Source organism: Bos mutus, chromosome 1, assembly GCF_027580195.1.
Source record: "Bos mutus isolate GX-2022 chromosome 1, NWIPB_WYAK_1.1, whole genome shotgun sequence".
In the NCBI taxonomy this organism is placed as follows: Eukaryota; Metazoa; Chordata; class Mammalia; order Artiodactyla; family Bovidae; genus Bos; species Bos mutus.
This window is the reverse complement of record NC_091617.1, coordinates 20,920,840-20,940,070: the sequence shown is the minus strand read 5'-3', so window position 1 is coordinate 20,940,070 and position 19,231 is coordinate 20,920,840. Positions and strand designations below refer to the sequence as shown.

At 43.1% G+C, this 19,231-nt stretch overlaps 1 protein-coding gene across 3 annotated transcripts in view; it reads right to left on the bottom strand.

Moving 5' to 3' along the window:
- Positions 1–9,914, bottom strand: part of NRIP1 (nuclear receptor interacting protein 1) — a 107,392-nt gene extending 97,478 nt beyond the window's left edge. For all 3 annotated transcript variants that reach the window (XM_070367634.1, XM_070367648.1, XM_070367654.1), the window contains exon 1: positions 6,920–9,914. The gene's annotated coding sequence lies outside the window, so the exon portion shown is untranslated. The remainder of the gene's footprint in view (positions 1–6,919) is intronic.
- Between the last annotated feature and the right edge of the window lie 9,317 nt (positions 9,915–19,231).

The window sequence follows — 19,231 nt, the reverse complement described above, 5'->3', positions numbered from 1 at the left end:
ACAGTGACCCGGAATTTAAGGCAAATAGGGTCTCTTCCTTCCATCCTTAAAAGTATTTTTGCTGAAGGACACCAAGCTAAAGAGGCAAGATGGGTCTAAAGCTTTTTAGAGCTTTTACTCTTTGAGGTGTACCAAGTTAAAAAAAATTGGGGAGAGTGATGGATGCTAGCTTTGAATTTCAAATGCAGCTCTTGACTGTCAGAGAAGCAAGTTCATTTCCAAGTTTCTTAACAAAATGCTTTTTTTTAACCCCAGTGCTATTTATCCAAAGGGGAAGGAAAGAATGAAAGGAAGAAAGGGAGGGAGGGAGGGAAGGATGAAGGTTGGGAGGGAGAGCAGGAAAGAGGCTGGCTGGCTGGCTGGCTGGCTGGACGCATGCATGCATGGACGTCACAAGCATCTTCCTAGGAAAAGTTTCAACATATTCTGGAGTTCTTCTTGAATTTATTTTGATAAAAAAACATGTAAATAAAATTTCTTTAAGAAGTAATTATCCACACATTATCTTCAATAACAATTTATCTTAAAATCTGGTTTAGCTTAAAAAAAAAAATCTTAGCAATACTAAGTAAACACAGTGGGGTACTTTTTCCCATAACTTCAAAGAGTAATTTTTTCTACATTTCTGAGATATCAGTCTTCTGAATCCCTCAAATCCATTCCTCATTACTCTTAGAGCTCTAGGCTAAATGTTATCCTTAGCATGGTTCAAGAGTAATTTTAACAAAATTCTAACACAGTGATAAAATGTAGCATATTTACCTTTTCCTCATTCTTGTTCTCAATGTTTTATGAATTTAAGAAAAATTACATGTTTCAGGCATAATAATACCCTAAAACATCACTTTTTTAAAATACTTGTTTGTAATATTTGCAAGATTGTGTAGGGATCAATTGGAATTTTAAGGTTCAAAGTACAGAGTATGTAATATAACAGTGACAACAATTAGTATATCATCCTGCTTCCCCGATGGCTCAGATGGTAAAGAATCCACCTGAAATGCAGGAGACTGGGTTTTAATCCCTGGGTAGGGAAGATACCGCCCCCCTCCCCCACCACCCAACCCACTGCAGTATTCCTGCCTGGAGAATCCCATGGACAGAGGAGCCTGGTGGGCTACAGACCATGGAGTTGCAAATAATCGGACATGACTGAGCAACTAACAGACACACACACTTATCTCAGTAACCTATATTTATCATGAAAAATTAAAATTATTCATATCTGTAGCAAAATAAAAGGGAACGTCTCTTCTAAACAAACTCTACTTTTTAGAACTCTAAAAATTCAATTTGAACATTACATTTCAAGGAATAAAAAAAACAACAGATGGACATCTATATTACAGTTCGCAGAAAACCCTGATAAGGTTTCAGAGGTCTCTTTGGTCCCAACTGTCCCCCTACCCTTGAATCACCAGATAATGTGCTTAAATAAAGCATTCTTTCTGGGGCTATTTACATGAACTTATCCTTATCAGCAATCTCATGAAAGAATTCCCCAGTTATACCACCCAAACCTCAGCACTCTGTTTTCCATGTTTAATAAGACCCCTGGAAAACACCATATTGCAAAAGAATAAAGAAAAGATGGTCTATTTTTAATTCATTTCCTTCAAAATAAACTATTACTCTCTAAGTCCTGTTTCTATGCTGGTATCCAATTTTGGCCTTCTACTTTATAGATATATTTAAGAGACATTCAAAAACAGTGCACACAGGCACAAGTGGGGAACTTGCCATTTCTCCCTCTCAAACCACCACTATTTATATAATATTGCTGCCCTCATAAAAGGGACTTCATTACCATCAGCAATTCATGTCCCTGCTTTAGTACCAGATGCAAAACAGGATACAGAAACAAGATCTCTCTCCTCCATTTACTTTTTTTTTTTTTTTCATTCCAACCTCTGGATATAACCCTCAGTTCCATGCCACTGGCCCGCTTCATCATCTGACACTCTTGATTTTTACCTTCTCAAGTCTTAGTGACCCTCCTGGAGTAATATTGTGTCAATCCTGATTATTGTGTCAATCTAAATATTACAGAATGAGTTTGCTCATTTTCCCCTCTGTCAGTCCCCTCACAAAACTGCCACTTAAGGAAATGCATCTTGAACAATTGACCAAATCAAACTCATGATCTTGAAAGTGCCTCCAAGCACCACCCCCCCCATTCTGTTCAGAGCATCTCTCTGACTTTTCCATAGTAATCAAAAGTTGCTTTTCATAAAAATATTTCTCTAGTTGGAAGACGGATACAAAGGGCTTTGTTAGAACAGCAAAATGCTTTTCTCCCCAGTCTGCACCCATGGAACACTAAACCACTATGAAACCAAACCAAAACAGAACCCACCCTCATTGTGCATCAGCCATGTGAAGGGGTATCTGGAAAGAGCACAAGTGTAAAGAACCTTCATGCCAACACAGCCAAGAAGCGAAGCTACAAATGAAGGCAAAGTTAAAGGGAGAAAACACCCACAGATGTCGAAGCTACTCATTTTAAAGAAGGAGATAAGAGAGCAGGAAAGCAGTAAGCAGAGAGGAAGGTGGGGTGAAGACCAACTGGAACACTTCCACCTATACTTTAAAACCTGACTATATCTGGAAATCTAAAGTTTGAAAAGCAAAACTCAACTTATCACAATTTAAAGAGAATAATTTTTTCTTGATAAAAATGAGCTGTTTCAAACTTATGTGGGGCAGAGTTATTTTTTAAACCTTATTCACAAAGCTATCATTGCTCTTTCAGGACACTTAAAAATGACCTTTTAAGTTTCTTACAATTGTCAAGTTTTAAAACCTAATCCCTTTAACATCATATATCCTAAGCCACTCTGATTTAAACCTACTTCGGTGCCATCTTCCAGTATCGGTTTGCAATGGAATCTGTACAATTAATAATAACCTTCCTCCTTCTCATCTTTTTAGGGAGCCGAGAATGACACATCTCCTTATCTCCCTATTTGCGCCATTAGACTGACATATTTTGCCTCATCTGTCACTTTCCATAAAACTCTGCTTTCAGATATGAGTTAATTCATTTTTAGTTGTCCTCGATGTTCTAAAATAGTGATGTTTGACAGAATTAATACAGTGCTCTAGTTCTCCCTGTTCAACTGGTATTTAATTAAAGATCTTGGAGGCCATCTTTCTCTCGGGTTACACAGTTTAAAGAAGGAATGTTACTTCCTCCCTGGACAATGTGCTAAACCACATGGCAACAGAGCTATCTTAAGGTCTCCCATCCTCCCATTTAACAGATTGTTTTACTATGTAAAAACTGCCAGCAGGACAGATTGCCACTTTATTTCACAGTGATGCTTACTTTTCACATCTTCAAACTGCAACTTCACTATAGCCTACCTTCTCTCTTACCTTTAAAGTTTCTAGAATTTCTGGAGTTGTGATGCTCCCTTATATTTTTATTTGATCACTGCTTTTGTTTCACTTGGACCTCAAAAAAGTCCTAATGGTATTAAATTGTAAGATGTCTTGAATCTCTGGTAACAATGCAGAGAGCCTTTAAGCAATCAGAGCTACCTAAGGCACAGACACAAAATTTCTTAAAGTCTTTTGAATTAATATCTTTTGGCGAATAGCCCACTTCACTTGGTATGTCATCATTTTCTATTGTAAAGGTAGCATGCATAATTTAAACTGGCACCTGCTATTTATCATGCAAACAATCATTCTCTTGGATTGCCTTTTTAAAGTTAGCATTTCTTAATAATTCTTCGGCTGTATCAGAACCACAAGAGGCATGTCCATTTAAGCAAACTTCAGGAGCAATAAACTAACAAACAGACTCTAGGTGGTGGTATAGGTTATTTTTTATCATGATGTTTTGCTCTTAAACTGCAAGAGTCAGAGGAGCCTTCAGCCTCCTTTACAGATGTCTTTTTACTGCAAACTTGCACAATTTTAGGGTGGACAATTAGTAAAAGTTTGGAGACCCACACAGGAAGTGGGTCCAAGCATTAAACCTGGTTTTCAACTACCTCAAAGGCACTGTAGAGAGCGCACTGGAGTAAAACCAACAATGAGGAGTCCTCCTTTTTGTTTGTTTTTCGTTAAGTATTTTACTCATGCTCCTAGGGCACTTTCAAGGGGTAAGTGTGGAAAGAGGTCTTTCCCCACCAGAGTGCAGGAAACAGACTAAAGTAACAATCCTGCAGCCCGCAGGATAATGGCTGTTCCACTGCTGGAATCTTGTCTTTAGGAACTAATTTCAAGCAGAGAAAAGTTAGCACTGGTGATGAAGCCACTACTCTCTGAAACCAGTTAAACCCAAACCACATTACCAAACCGCTGGGCAAAACCAGAGCAACTTACTTCAAAGCTGAAAACATTTCAACATACTCCAGGCAGCAGCCCACACTTTGGTGCCAGGCAGATGAAGCACCATTTATTTAAAAAGTCCACTTATTTCAGTGTCTCTTCAAAAACAAAGGTGGCAAACTAGTGATTAACCATTGAAGAATCACACCGGGAAGATGCCACCCACTTGCTAAAGTCATGATTCACTAATAAGCAGGTTCAATGCAATTCATAACTTTAAAGAATGAATTACCAAAGCCCTCTGCTTCACAAATCACTCCCTCACCAAACGTAAAAAACAACCATCATCTATAACTCCACAACCATTTTTTACTTTCACCCTCTGGATGGACTCTCTTCCTCTAAGAACAGTTTCCCCCCCCACCACCCCGCCCCCCCTCCCCGCACAATCTCACATTTAATCATTTATATTACCGGAGACAAACTCTAACTCAGTTCCACCAACTGAGTCAAAAGTCCCTGTGGCTAAGAACGTCTTACTTCTTTTCTAACATAAAAACGCCCTATTAATTTTTTTTTTTTTAAACACAAAAGTACTTATACTGTTTTTCTTCTATTATCTTCAAAACTCAATTCAATAACGAGATAGAAGGTAAAAACTCCTGCAATACTTCAGAGATCAACATGTGTCACAGACTCCGAGCTTGCTCGCCTCTAAGACATAGTTGATTCCTTTGTTCCTCCAGACGGAACAGCAACTCTTGATTAAAATTTGGAAAACTACTTTGGAAGGGTTGTGACGGTTTGCAGAATATTTCCCGGGAAACCCTTCATAAGACAACATCCAATAGTAGTAGAAGAGGACACACAGATGGAAGAGAGAAAAAAGAAGCCTCCCAGGACCTGCACGGGGTTCACTCTAGAGGTGAACCCGGTTTTCTGGCTCCGGAGAAAAGTGATGGTTGAGGCCTCGGGTCCCAGGGGCCTCGCCCTCGGGAGGGAAAGGACAAGTACCAACGGGCCTGGCTGGACCCGAGGGTCGGCTGGGGGCCGGGAGCGCGGTCCCCTTGCCTACCCACTTTCCCCAGCCCGGGATCCGGCCAGCTCAGAGCAGGGAGGCACCCGGGCGAGAGGCGGGGAGCTGCGCCCGGCGCCGCCCAGGACGCCTGGGGCAGCAGGACTGAGAACGGCGCGACGAGAAGCGCCCGGGGCTCCGGGCCGAGGGGGACAGCCGAGCGGGGGTGCGACCCGTCCCCCGACCCGGGTCCCGGTCCACACGGCGGCCGCCTTCCCCCCCCGGCCCAGGACCGCCAAGAACGCGCCGGTGAGCCCCCGGGCCAACTCCACAACTTACCGGCCCCGCTGCCCGGGCCCCCGGAGTTCCCGGGAAGGTTCGGAGCCGGCAGAAGAGGCGGGATTTGCCCGGAAGCCGTCCCCCTCCGCCGAGCCCACCCCGCCGTCCGCGTCCGCTCCCGCCGCCCCGCAGCGCGGGCCCTCCGCCGCCCCGACGCCCCCCGAGGCCCTGCCCGCCAACGCCAAAGCCGCCGCGGGCCGCGCTCCCGGCCGTTTCCGGCGGCGACGGCCGCTCGTCCGAGCCCCCTGGCCGCGGCCGCCACTCACCAGAGGCCGCCGCAGAGGCTCCGAGCGCCGGGGCTCCGGCCGGCTCACTCCGCGAAGGCGCCCCGCTGCCCCGTCCTCCCTCAGCGCCCCGGCGAGCTCTTCCCTCCGATCGGCAGCGCTGCCGGGCGCAGCGGCCTGACGCGAGGCCACGGGCGGGCGCGCGGGCGAGCGCGGGGCCGGGTAGTCCCTCCGCCTCGGCCGCCGCCGCCGCCGCCTCCTCCTCCGCCGCCGCCGCCGCCTCCCGAGTTCGGGGCTCTGCTGCAATGTCTGCGAGGCTGACTTTGAGCGCCTCGCTCGCCGCCCGCCCGCAGCCGCGCTCCTCCCTCCGCCGCCGAGGCGGCCGCGGCCCAGTCCCTCCCCTCGCCGCTCCACGCCATTCAGCTCTTCAGCCAAGTTTCTTAACCCTTTTTTCCCCTTCTCTCCCATTGTCACCGGGGCGGCAGGCACGCGCTCGGGTCCCGGAGGCTCGCGGGAACTGCGGGGCCCCTCGGTTGGCTGGTTTTCCTCCTCGCCCGCCCTCCGGCCGGCCGGTCCGGGGCTGCGGGGGCCCCGAGGCGGTGGGAAGACCACGGCGGCCGGGAGAGGTGGGTGCTCCAGCCGCCCCGAACCCTTCCCCGCGGCTCCCGGCTCTGTCCAGCAGCCCCCACCGCCGCCGGAGGCGCCGGGACAGCTCCTCCTGGGGCTCCCGGGGCGGGGGGGTGGGGACCAATCTCGTGACCCAGGCCAAAGGCCCGCGAAGGGGGCTCAGCCTGGGGGTCGGGACGCCCCTGGTCCCTTCCTGGGTGCCGACGTCTTAGGCTTCCTTCTCCTCCCACTTCACCCCACGACCCGTGTCTCCTGGGCTCCCTCTCGCCCACCCCCCAACTTCCACCACCTTGTAATCTGTGTCTTGCTTTAGTCGGGGGGGTGGAGTGGGGGTGGGCGCTAACTGCGGGTCCCTCTGATCCCGCGCCCAGCATGTAGAAGGCACCCAGGGATAATCGGGGAGTGAGTCCGAGAAGAAAACTGGGAAGGAGACCTGAGGAGCGCCGGGTTCAGCTCCTCGGACGGGAGCAGGGTTTATCTTCTGCTGCTTTGTCACTGCGAAGTCTCCAGCGGAGTCATTCCGCGAATCGACATCGTCCTCTGACCGAACCTGACCCTCCAAGACAAGGCAGAAGACACCCAGCTGCCACTTCTCGGGCAGCTCTCCGCCGGTTCAGGCTCCGAGTAAGAAATAACAATTACATCACGAGGCCAGGGCGGCAGCCCCGGAGAGCCTCCTGGTTTCCTGCAGCCTGATCTCCCTGAACCCGCCTCTAAATTGGGGGAGATACGGATTGGTGAAGAGAGAAAGTGGAGGGAGGAGAGAGTCATCCGAAACCATCATTTCCCCCTTCTCCCTGTATTTGCTGTTTTAAAATCTTATCCTCAAGGCTCTCCCCAAACATCAAACTAGAACTATTAACACCCCCGCAACACCTCCCCAGATGTCAGGTTTCTTTTTGACTCTAGCATCTAGCATTTAGTAACTCGCCATGAAAAAAAAAAAAAAAAAAAAATTGCCAGGGGAAATGAGGACCGTTGCAGAAATTGTTTTTGCTTGCTGCAAAAACGCTGAAGTACAGCTTAGCCTCACTGTAAACTCCGAAATGGCATGCCTGTGTTTAAACACTTATTACACAAAACAAGTGAGTGGATAAGACACTCCATTCCTGTGTGTAGGTTTTCAGATCCTTAAGGATTCGACAGCATTTGAAAAGAAAGTTGCTAGTGCACTTAAAAAAAAAAAAAAAGAAGAAGAACTATCCAAGTCATAAAACAGTATTCTATGCCTGTTATGTAATGGTTGTGTTGTGCGTGTAAAATGTCATTTAACCTTTAAAAATATGAATGAGGATTTGGGAACACCTTCACAGTCTTAAAAGGGAAAGCGATTTTTCAGATGAATGCTTAATAATACAGCACCTAGCACAGTGCTGGGCACATGGCAGGAAGATTTTGCTTCATGGTGATAGTGCATTTTAGAACAATTATTTTACATCACCCTAGAGATTTCAACTGTGTGGTCTGTTGCCATCTTATATATTTCAACCTCAAATGAGAGCTTATTATTTGTATCTACCACCATTTGAAATCTGTTCAAGGCAGCTTAGTAAAGTCCATTGTTCTGCAGGACGACGTTTATCCAGGATTGATTCAGAGCCAACTGTTTCAATTAAGTGATAGGCAGCATTACTGGAGTGTGGCCCTTTAAGGAATCAAACTAATTTTCTTTAAAACTGTTTTTAACTGTTGTACAAAGATTTTCTGAAACGTATTATAAATGTTTCTATTTTCTTAAGCCATTTTTTTGGCTTTTTGTTGAAAATTCAGAGTTAATTTTGATAGTAGGTTATAATGAATTTAACAACTACATCAAGTTCCTGTTCGCTATCAAGCTCCTTCTTAGGAGTTAGGGATGCTCCCAGGGTGAATAGAAGCCATCAGTCCTCACCCTGAAGGACTCCAGGATACTATGACCCAGTGATCATCTCTGTCTTTTGTAGTTGCTCTCTCTCCCCCTTCCCTAACAATCTGCTGTCTTTTCTCTCTCTTGCCGGAGTGCCTGTCTCTAACATTATCCTCCTCTTCTGATTGGCAACTGCTAGTCTGGCGCAGACCGAGATTCCATATAGCCTCATTTGTCACCATTCAGTCTAAAGTAAAACAAAATAGGTCCCATATAAGGAACTGATGTGCTCACCAAGGAGAAAGGCAGGTGAACTTTAGTGCATCGACCTTGTGACAGATATTTGGATTACTCGAATGATGCTTTAAAAATCATTCTTTTTGCTTCTTAACTGGGTTTTACATCATTGTGGTTGGTAGATAAACGACGTCCTAGTAAATAAGATTACACAGTTAATCCAACAAGCCAAATACAGGTCCTGCCCTTTTTAACATTCTTGTTAAAAAGTCTACTGCAAAATGTTAGATAACTTAACAGAGCTCCTCACTTAATTCTTCATCTATCTTCTCAAACCCACAGAAATTCAATCACTGAAAGCCTGAACTCTTTTTGATATCTCACTAATGTTAAGTAAATTGCACACCTTTTGTGGAATTCATTTTTAATCATTCTAATTGTGTTGGGGCTATTTTGTTGTACTTTGTTTTTCAAAAAAATCAATACCTAAATTTCCTGACTAAGAGAGTCATTGTAAGGATACTGGGGCATATATGTAATAGAAGAATGCCTATTCTGGAATTTGTATTTTGCAGGCAACTCATTTTAACCAATTATGATGTGAAAAAGATGCTCTTGAGCTTTTAATTTTTAAATTTTAAACTAAATTTTAAATTTTAAACTAATTTTTAAATTCAGGGTTCCTATGGGATCAGATACATATAGTTCAGGCTCAGTGTTTTTATCTGCCACAAAGAAGTTGTCTGGGAGAGGCATGCTTATGATGTGCTCCCTGAATCTGTCTGTGATAGCATTTTTCACTTCAGTTGGTGACTGGGTATTTACTTATCTGTATCCCATTCTAGATGCAATCACTACAGGCATAGGGTCCATGCCTTTTGGTTCATGTCTGGATATGTCCCCACCTATCCCTGTGTTCTGCAAATGGTAGGCATCCAGTAGATATTGGGCAAGATACTTTCACAGTATAGAAAAGGTTTGTATAGGCAAAGCTATGGTCATTTCAGTAGTCATATACAGATGTGAGAGTTGGACCATGAAGGCTGAGTGCCGAAGAACTGATTCTTTTGAACTGTGGTGCTGGAGAAGACTCTTGAGAGTCCCTTGGACTGCAAGGAGACAAACCAATCAATCCTAAAGGAAATCAGCCCTATTCATTGGAAGAACTGATGATGAAGCTGAAGCTCCAAAATTTTGGCCACCTAATGCAAAGAACCAACTCATTGGAAAAGACCCTGACAAGGAGAAGGCAGTGGCAGAGGATGAGATGGTTGGATGGCATCACTGACTCAATGGACATGAATCTGAGCAAACTCTGGGAGATAGTGAAGGACAGAGGAGCTAGGCATGCTTCAGTCCATGGGGTCACAAAGAGTCAGATACGACTTAGCGACTGAACAACAACAACTTTCACAATCCAGAGGACAATCTGTATTTCTAGTTTGGGTACAAGTGTGGAGTAAGGGAGTTCAGAGAAAATTTTACAGAGAAAAGAATGCTTTAACTGGCTATTAAAAGGTAAGAATTTGCCAACTAGGCCAGTGGGAAAGGGTTCTTAAGAGAGGGAAAAGACTGCCTAACAGTAGTAAGGTGTGAATAAAACAGAAATATGTGTTGAGAAGTATTGAACTTACCTTACACACTATGAACTAATGACTAATGAACTATGACAGAGAACAGAAATCTACGCAGATAAAAGTCTACTATAGTTATGCAGTTATAGTCCTTCAACATCAAGAGAAATGCTGTCCAATAAAAATATAAAGTCAGCCACAAATGTGAGCTGTGGATGTACCTTTAAATTTTCTAGTAGCCACATTTTTAAAAGTCAAAGGAACAGGTGAAATTAATTTTAATAATTTAACTATCAAAAATATTATTTAAGTGTGTATACAACATAAAAACTTTTCAATAAACATTTTATATTCTTTCATTCAAAGTACTGTTTCAAAATCCACTGGGGTTTTTACACTCCTGGGACATCACCTTCAAGTACTTAATAGCCACGTGTGGTTAGTGGCTACTGTACGGGACAGTGTGTCTCTAGAGGACAGATAAAATCTTTGACGGTACAGTTAAAGGAAATTTTGTTAAGATGAAAATCTGAATCTTGTGTAATCTATGATTTTAGTTGTGTTGATTACTGGTGTTTAAGTCTGCTATGTTATAAAGACTACTTTCTTGCGTCTAGGCTTTTATGCCAATCAGAGAATCAGTGAAGTTTACATTTTATGTACTGTTACTCCATTAACCATACTGTAGTTACAACTAATTTTATTTCTATTAACTCTGGTGATGGACTGTAAATGTAACCTGACTGTATAGCTTTAAAAAACACTATAAATTTGGAGTTGAATAAACTGTTAAAAAGTCTTCCTTAGAGCACAGAACTACTTTGTGAGTTACTGTCAAACATCATCCTGGCTATAGAAGCCCAGGGTTTTGCTCTTCAATTCTTCCAGGCCCACGCACTTATGGAGAATATTAGATTGGTGCAAAAGTAATTCTGGTTTCAGACTGTGAATTTTAAATCATTAAGGAAGTTGGAAGTGAAAGTGTTAGTCGCTCAGTTGTGTCTGACTCTGTGACCCCATGGACTTTAGCCCACCAGGCTCCTCTGTCCATGGGGTTTTCCAGGCAAGAATACTGGCATAGTTAGCATGCCCTCCTCCAGGGCATCTTCCCCACCCAGGGATCAAATCTGGGTCTCCTGCATTGCAGGTAGATTCTTTACCATCTGAGCTACCAGGGAAGCCCTTTAAATCATTATAACTAGGCTCAAACATCTTTATTAATCAAAATAGGAACCATTACAATCAACACATCTTTGTCAACAAGAAATAAGTTTGTTTATTCCTGCAGCGTAAAAATTTGTGCTTTGGAATTCAAGTACTCTTGGAAAACATTTTCTGCCTCATGCTAGTTGTGGAAGCATTTTCCCTGCAAAAAGTTATTGAGATGCTTGAAGAAGTGGTAGTCGACTGGCAAGAGGTCAAGTCAAGAGGCAAAGCTTTGTGGCCTTCGTAGCCCAATTCATTCAACTTTTTAAGTGTTGGTTGCACAATGTGCAGTAGGGCATTCTTGTGGAGAAGAATTAGGCTTTTTCTGTTGACCAATGCCTGCTGCCAATGTTGCAGTTTTCAGTGCAACTCATCTATTTGCTGAGCATGGATTCAGAAAGCTATAGTGGATCAGAGGGGCCACAGACTACCAAACAGTGACCATGACATTTTTTGGTGAGAGTTTGGCTTTGGGAAGTTCTTTGGAGCTTCTTCTTGGTCCAGCCACTGAGCCGGTTGTTGCTAGTTGTTGCATAAAATCCACTTTTCAGCTCACATCACAATCCGATTGAGAAATGGCTTGTTGTTGTGTAAAATAAAAGAAGATGACACTTCAAAATGACGATTATTTTGATTTGCGGTCAGCTCGTGAGGCACCCACTTACCCAGCTTTTCGCCTTTCTGATTTGCTTCAAATGCCTAATGACCATAGAATGGACTACACTGAGTTCTTGGGCAACTTCCTATGTAGTTGTCAGAGGATCAGGTTCAATGAACCTCTCAATCAGTCAATGTCAATTTCTGATGGTCGCTACTCTTCTCATCTTCAAGGCTCTCATGACCCATTTTGAATACAAATAAAAAAATTGCTCAGGTTTGCATTTTGTCTAACATCATTTCTATAGTCTAAAATAAACAGCAAGTAATGTCATTAGCAAAAAAATAAAGTAAGAAATGCACATTAAAATGATGTATAACAGAACCACATTTATTTAAGAATATATTCTAATATCAAACAGCAAAGTTCAACAATGCAAAACACAATTAAATTTGCACCAATATTAATAGCTTTTTCCCCCACAGATTTCTTAATAATTTAGAAAAACAGATAGAGTCATCCCTTGATATATGTAGAGGACTGGTTACTGCACCCCCCACAAAACCTAAACCCTCAGATGCTCAAGTCTCTTGTAAAATGGTAGTAGTGTTTGCATCCTAGGAACATCCTTTCTTATATTTTAAATAGTCTCTAGACTACATATGGAGAAGGAAATGGCAACCCACTCCAGTACTCTTGCCTGGAGAATCCCATGGATGGAGGAACCTGGTAGGCTGCATTCCATGGGGTTGCTAAGAGTCGGACATGACTGAGCGACTTCACTTTCACTTTTCCCTTTCATGCATTGGAGAAGGAAATGGCAACCCACTCCAGTGTTCTTGCCTGGAGAATCCCAGGGATGGGGGAGCCTGGTGGGCTGCCGTCTGTGGGGTCGCACAGAGTCAGACACGGCTGAAGCGACTTAGCAGCAGCAGCAGCAGACTACATATATCTTGGAGGGGGGCATGGCAATCCACTCCAGTATTCTTGCCTGGAGAATCCCAGGGACGGCGGAGCCTGGTGGGCTGCCGTCTCTGGGGTCGCACAGAGTTGGACACGACTGAGCGACTTAGCAGCAGCAGCAGCATTAAGCTGACATATCATCAAAACTGACAGATTTTCCTTAGCTTCATTGGGATTTCTTGGGTTTTTGGATCCCTTAACTATACTGCATGTTTTCTTTTGGAGGGACTGAGAAAGCATCGTCCATATTTGCCTTTCATAAAGTGTCTGCTTCTCCTCCTTCCACACTTTCAGCTGCTTGTATGCAATCATTTTCAGTTGTTGTTGTTTTTTTAAGATCCAGTTTTCAGGATTCATTCTAGTGAATAAATTGAGTGCCCTGGTTTTGCCAGTCTTTGGCACTCATGCCCCACCAGAATAAAAGGGCTCCAATCTCATTACGGAAAACTGCACAGGAACCTACAGACAGAGTGTCTAAATGTCTTAATCTTAGCTCTTCAGACCTTTCATGGTACTCAGAATGCTACAGTACATGCTTACTGCTGCACCTTCAAGCAGGTGGCTGCCTCAAACAAAGGCTAATGTGGATTTTATTAATATACACGTATGTGTATGTGTGTTCTTGTTGTTTAGTCACCAAGTCATGTCTGACTCTTTTGTGACCCCATGGACTGTAGCCCACCAGGATACTCTGTCCATGGGATTTCTCAGGCAAGAATACTAGAGTGGGTTGCCATTTCCTTCTCCAGGGGATCTTCCTGACTCAGGAATTGAACCATGTCTTCTGGATAGGCAGGTGGCTTCTTTACCTCTGAGCCACCAGGGAAGCCTAAATATAGATAGATAGATAGATATAGATATCTCCAGAAAATTGCGTGTTGAATATTAACTTTGGCTGCTTTATAATTTTTTTTTTTGTCCCTGCAGAGTGCGCCTAGGAGGGGTCTTGGGCATCCCAGACCTCCTCCCCGGCTTCCTCCCCTGCTCCTTGGGAGGCATTTCTACTCCATCTTGTGTATTATTCTGCTTTATAATTCTTAAGTGACACAGAATAGTAAGGGTGAAGGATGGTTTATTCAGGTCAGCCCAAGTGTCAGTAATTTAGTGTGCAAAATACTAAGTGTGTGTGTGTGTGTGTGTGTGTGTGGGTATGCATGTGCACACAAAATCTTCCACTGATGCCCATATGAAAGTCCAGAGGATTTCCTGGATAATTCTTTTCTGACCTAGGAAGAGAATTCTTGATAAGCAGTATAAACTCCTCATGTCCCAGGAAGACTTACAGCAGATACATAGCTCAATAATTTACAGTAATAATCACTCCAACCAAGCTTTATTCTGTTAGGTAGCTCAATGATTTATCCTGTTAGTAGCTCAGTGTATTCTATTTCCTAGAAGCCAGATATCCAAGAAATCGAATCCCAGTTTCCATCAGTTAGTTAACTGCGTTTTAGCTCCTGGTAACAGAAACAAGAACCAACCATGACTTAACCAGTGTGAAGGTGATTTCCCTCCATTGTAAAAAGTCCACAAATGGCATTTGGGGGCCGCTTTGATGATGCCATCATTACTAAGCACCTGGATTGCTTCTATTCTGTCACTGTGAGCTCTTTACTTCCATTCTAAAAGTTGCCTCATGATCTTCATTGATTGCTGGACTCCCACTCATCAAATTGCATTCCAGGCGGGAAGAACGTGGATGGCCTACCACCTTTTAAAGGAGTTTTCCTGAAAGGAGCATCCTAACAATGATCCTGCTGACATCTAATTGGATGGATTCAGAAGGAGTGTGAGGTATATCGTATTTTAGCTAAAAATAATACTCAAAATCAAGATTTTGTTTCTAAGGAAGAAGATGAGACTTGATATTGAGCGAGTATATCAGTTACCTCGTGCTAAATAACAAATCACCACAACAATGAGAAGCTTAAGACGAGAACCACTATCATCTCAAAGCTTCTGGTAGGTAAAGAATTCAGAAACAGCTTAGCTGGATTGTTTCGACATAAGGTCTCTCATGTGGTTGCAGTCAGGATATTGGCAGGGTCTGCCGTCATGTGAAGGTTTGCCTGGAGGTGGAAGATCCAATTTCAAGAAGGCTCCCTCACAAGGCTGTTGGCTGGAGGCCTCAGCTCCTCACATGGCTATTGGCTGGAGGCCTCAGGCCCTTGCTACAGGAACCTGTCCACAAGCTGCTTGAGTATCCTGCTGACTCCCCCGTAGAGTGAGCTGTCCAGGAGAAAGCAGTGATGAAGTCCCAGTGTCCTTTATGACCTGGTTTCCTAATTGACACAGGATACTTCCACTTTATTCTATTAATTAGAAGTGAGTCACTAAGTTAATTCCACTCACCAGGGGAAAGTCATCCTAAAGGGAAGCTTTACAAATAATTTGTGGACATAGCTTAGAACCTGCAGATTAGGCTATAGCGATTTTCTGTCATGGTCCACCTCTTTGGTTTTCCAGACCCACATGCACCCCTTTGTTTCATAAATAGAACAGTCTCACTGCCTCTCCAAGGGATCAAGACCCAAGTGTCTCTCTGCTACTGGTGTTTCAGAAACAGGTATGCAACCCTCTCTAAGAGGCCCAGATGGGGCTTTTCTAGGTTGGTAACCAGTTAAGTAAAGATATATTTTCACCATAAAAAGGAATGAAATTGAGTCAGTTCTAGTGAGGTGGATGAACCTAGGGCTTGTTGTACAGAGTGAAGTAAGTCAGAAAGAGAAAACAAGTAACATATATTAACACTTTTATATGGAAACTAGAAAAATGGTACTGATATACCCTATCTGAAGATGCAGAGCTAAAAAACAGACTTGTGGGATACAGCAGGTGAAGGAAAAGGTGGGGTGAGCTGAGAGTGTAGAACTGAAACATATATATTACTATGCATAAAATAGCTGTGAGAGATTGCTTAACCCAGTGTTCTGTGACAACCTAGAGGGGTGGGAGGTGGGAAGGAGGTTCAAGAGGAAGGAGACATATGTATGCTCATGGCTGATTCATGTTGTATGGTAGAAACCAACACAATATTGTAAGGCAATTATCCTCCAATTAAAAAATAAAAACAAATTTGAAAAAAAAATAAAAAAGAAATATTTTCAGCTACCAGCACATGTAAGTTTTCAATGATGGAGAAGAAATGGGTCATTGCAGTTAGCCGATGTCCCTTGGCGACATTAGGTACCATTTCACAATAATTATCAAAACCTACTGAACAGGAATAACCAGGACTCTCTGCCCCAGCACTGCAGGAAGTTTCTTTGTTGGCCAACCTGGAAACTCCTGGTTCTTTCTCTGGAATGCTCTCCTTCGTTTCCTTGTCCTCTATTGCTCCTGGATCTACCCTGAAAGGTTCATTCTTGTCAGTTTTCCTTGACAAATATATCTGAGGTGGGCACGGGGGTGGGGTGGGGTGGGATGGAGGGCAGGATGTACTTCTTGGAGACTTCATGAGATTTGAAATATTGGAGTTGTTTTAAAGTTTTAACAATCACAGAATGTCGCAGACCAAGTTTTGGGTTTCTTTGGGAAGATAATTCCTTCAAACACTAAGCAAACTTGACTTGTTTCAATTCTGTTCCAGGTACAAACTGTCATAGTCAAAAGACTTGCCCAGACATGGTTTTTGAGCCTGCAGATTCTCCTCTTTTATTTACTCGGCTCTGTTCTCTGCCCTTCCCTCTGGCCCTTAAAGTAATGGCAGCTACCTTGAGAGTATCTGAAATAATGGGCTTATATGGGGAAACAATACAATTCGTCATCTGTTGCCAGCCATATCACTGCTGCTTTATGACAAAGCAAGAGCCTTACCTCCTGCTAACACTGTAGTTTCATGGCTACAGCTTCAGACTTCTTCAAGTTCAGGTACAAAAAAGCAGATGAGTTGTTCAACACTGCAAGTTCTAAATCACTGCACTCTCCATCAATGCAGTTAGTGGGCACAGGCAGAGAATGCCTTCTTTAGCAAACCTTTACTTCTTTCCATCTCTACTGAGTTCATCTAACTCAGAAGATTTTGATAAAATTAGCAAAAATGAACCAACACCTATAAACACCTATGGATACTATGAGCTCATTCTATTATTTCCTTGAACACTATAACCTCAGGCAACAGCTATCTTGCTTTTAAAAGTAAACAAGTGAGAGACTAACCAAATATTTGGCTACCAGATAAAAACTAAATTCTGAGCCCTCACTCTCCAAAGCTTCTACTAAATTAGTGTTACTTGTACCTTCCAGCATCTCATTTCTGGTACCAATTACTACACAGGTCATGCATAGTTCTTGGTTTCAGAAAATAAGATTAAAATTTTCTAGTTTAAACAAAAATGAGTTTATTATAATGTAATAGATAATTTATAATGTTTTTGTTGGTACTCAGGAACCACTACCTTTGGAGGATGTATAGGAGAAATATACCGCTGAACATTGGGGTGATCAAATGTAAACACCATCATTATGTCACTTACACAAGTGAAGATACAGATTAAATTCTAGGTCCTCCATTAAAGTTCTATAGATGAACCAAACTCCTCAACCCCCTTACTTGCCAGACTAGCCCTGTAGATTCTCTCTCATGATGTTCATATCCACCTTTCTTGTCTTAAACAGGTGCATCTGGTTGGTGGAAACCAAGTAGTATGGGAAACTATACCTTTACCTGAATCTGAGAAATATCTATAACATTCACCTTTCCAATCTCTAGCAACCAGAAAAGCATGCTAGAAAGAGATAGAGTGGTGTTGGTGTGTTATTCTTCAGTATTTACTAAGGATCAAAGGGCTATTTCTGAGTTTTAACTATATTTTAATTAATAAACTTAATTTTATTTTATTTATGAGTAGTCCTCATAGTCAACAAAAGAGTCTGAAATGTAGAACTTGGTTGCAATCTCAAAAACGACAGAATTATTTCCATTCATTTCCAAGGCAAACCATTCAATATCACAGAAATCCAAGTCTATGTCCCAACCACTAATGCCGAAGAAGTTGAAGCTGAAGGGCTCTATGAAGCCCTGCAAGATCTTCTAGAACTAACAACAGAAAAAGATGTCCTTTTCATCATAGGGGACTAGAATACAAAAGTAGGAAGTCAAGAGATACCTGGAGTAACATGCAAGTTTGGCCTTGGAGTACAAAATGAAGCAGGGCAAGTCTAACAGAGTTTTTCCAAGAGAATGCACTGAGAAAACACCCTCATCCAACAACACAAGAGACAGCTCTACACATGGATATCACCAGATGGTCAATACCAAAATCAGATTGATTATATTCTTTGCAGCAGCAGCAGCAGCAGAAGGTCTATACAGACAGCAAAAACAAGACTGGGAGCTGAATGTGGCTCAGATCATGAACTCCTTATTGCAAAATTCAGGTTTAAATTGAAGAAAGTAAGGAAAACCACTAGACCATTCAGTTCAGTTCAGTTCAGTTGCTCAGTCATGTCCAACTCTGTGCGACCCCATGAATCGCAGCACGCCAGCCCTCCCTGTCCATCACTAACTCTGGGAGTTCACTCAGACTCACATCCATTGAGTCAGTGATGCCATGCAGCCATCTCATCCTCTGTCGTCGCCTTTTCCTCCTGCCCCCAATCCTTCCCAGCATCAGAGTCTTTTCCAATGAGTCAACTCTTCGCATGAGGTGGCCAAAGTACTGGAGTTTCAGCTTTAGCATCATTCCTTCCAAAGAAATCCCAGGGCTGATCTCCTTCAGAATGGACTGGTTGGACCTCCTTGCAGTCCAAGGGACTCTCAAGAGTCTTCTCCAACACCACAGTTCAAAAGCATCAATTCTTCGGCGCTCAGCTTTCTTCACAGTCCAACTCTCATATCCATACATGACCACTGGAAAAACCATAGCCTTGACTAGACGGACCTTTGTTGGCAAAGTAATGTCTCTGCTTTTGAATATGCTATCTAGATTGGTCATAACTTTCCTTTCAAGGAGTAAGCGTCTTTTAATTTCATGGCTGCAGTCACCATCTGCAGTGATTTTGGAGCCCAAAAAAATAAAGTCTGACACTGTTTCCACTGTTTCCCCAACTATTTCCCATGAAGTGATGGGACCAGATGCCATGATCTTCGTTTTCTGAATGTTGAGTTTTAAGCCAACTTTTTCACTCTCCTCTTTCACTTTCATCAAGAGGCTTTTTAGTTCCTCTTCACTTTCTGCCATAAGGGTGGTGTCATCTGCATACCTGAGGTTATTGATATTTCTACCGGCAACCTGGATTCCAGCTTGTGCTTCTTCCAGCCCAGTGTTTCTCATGATGTACTCTGCATAGAAGTTAAATAAGCAGGGTGACAATATACAG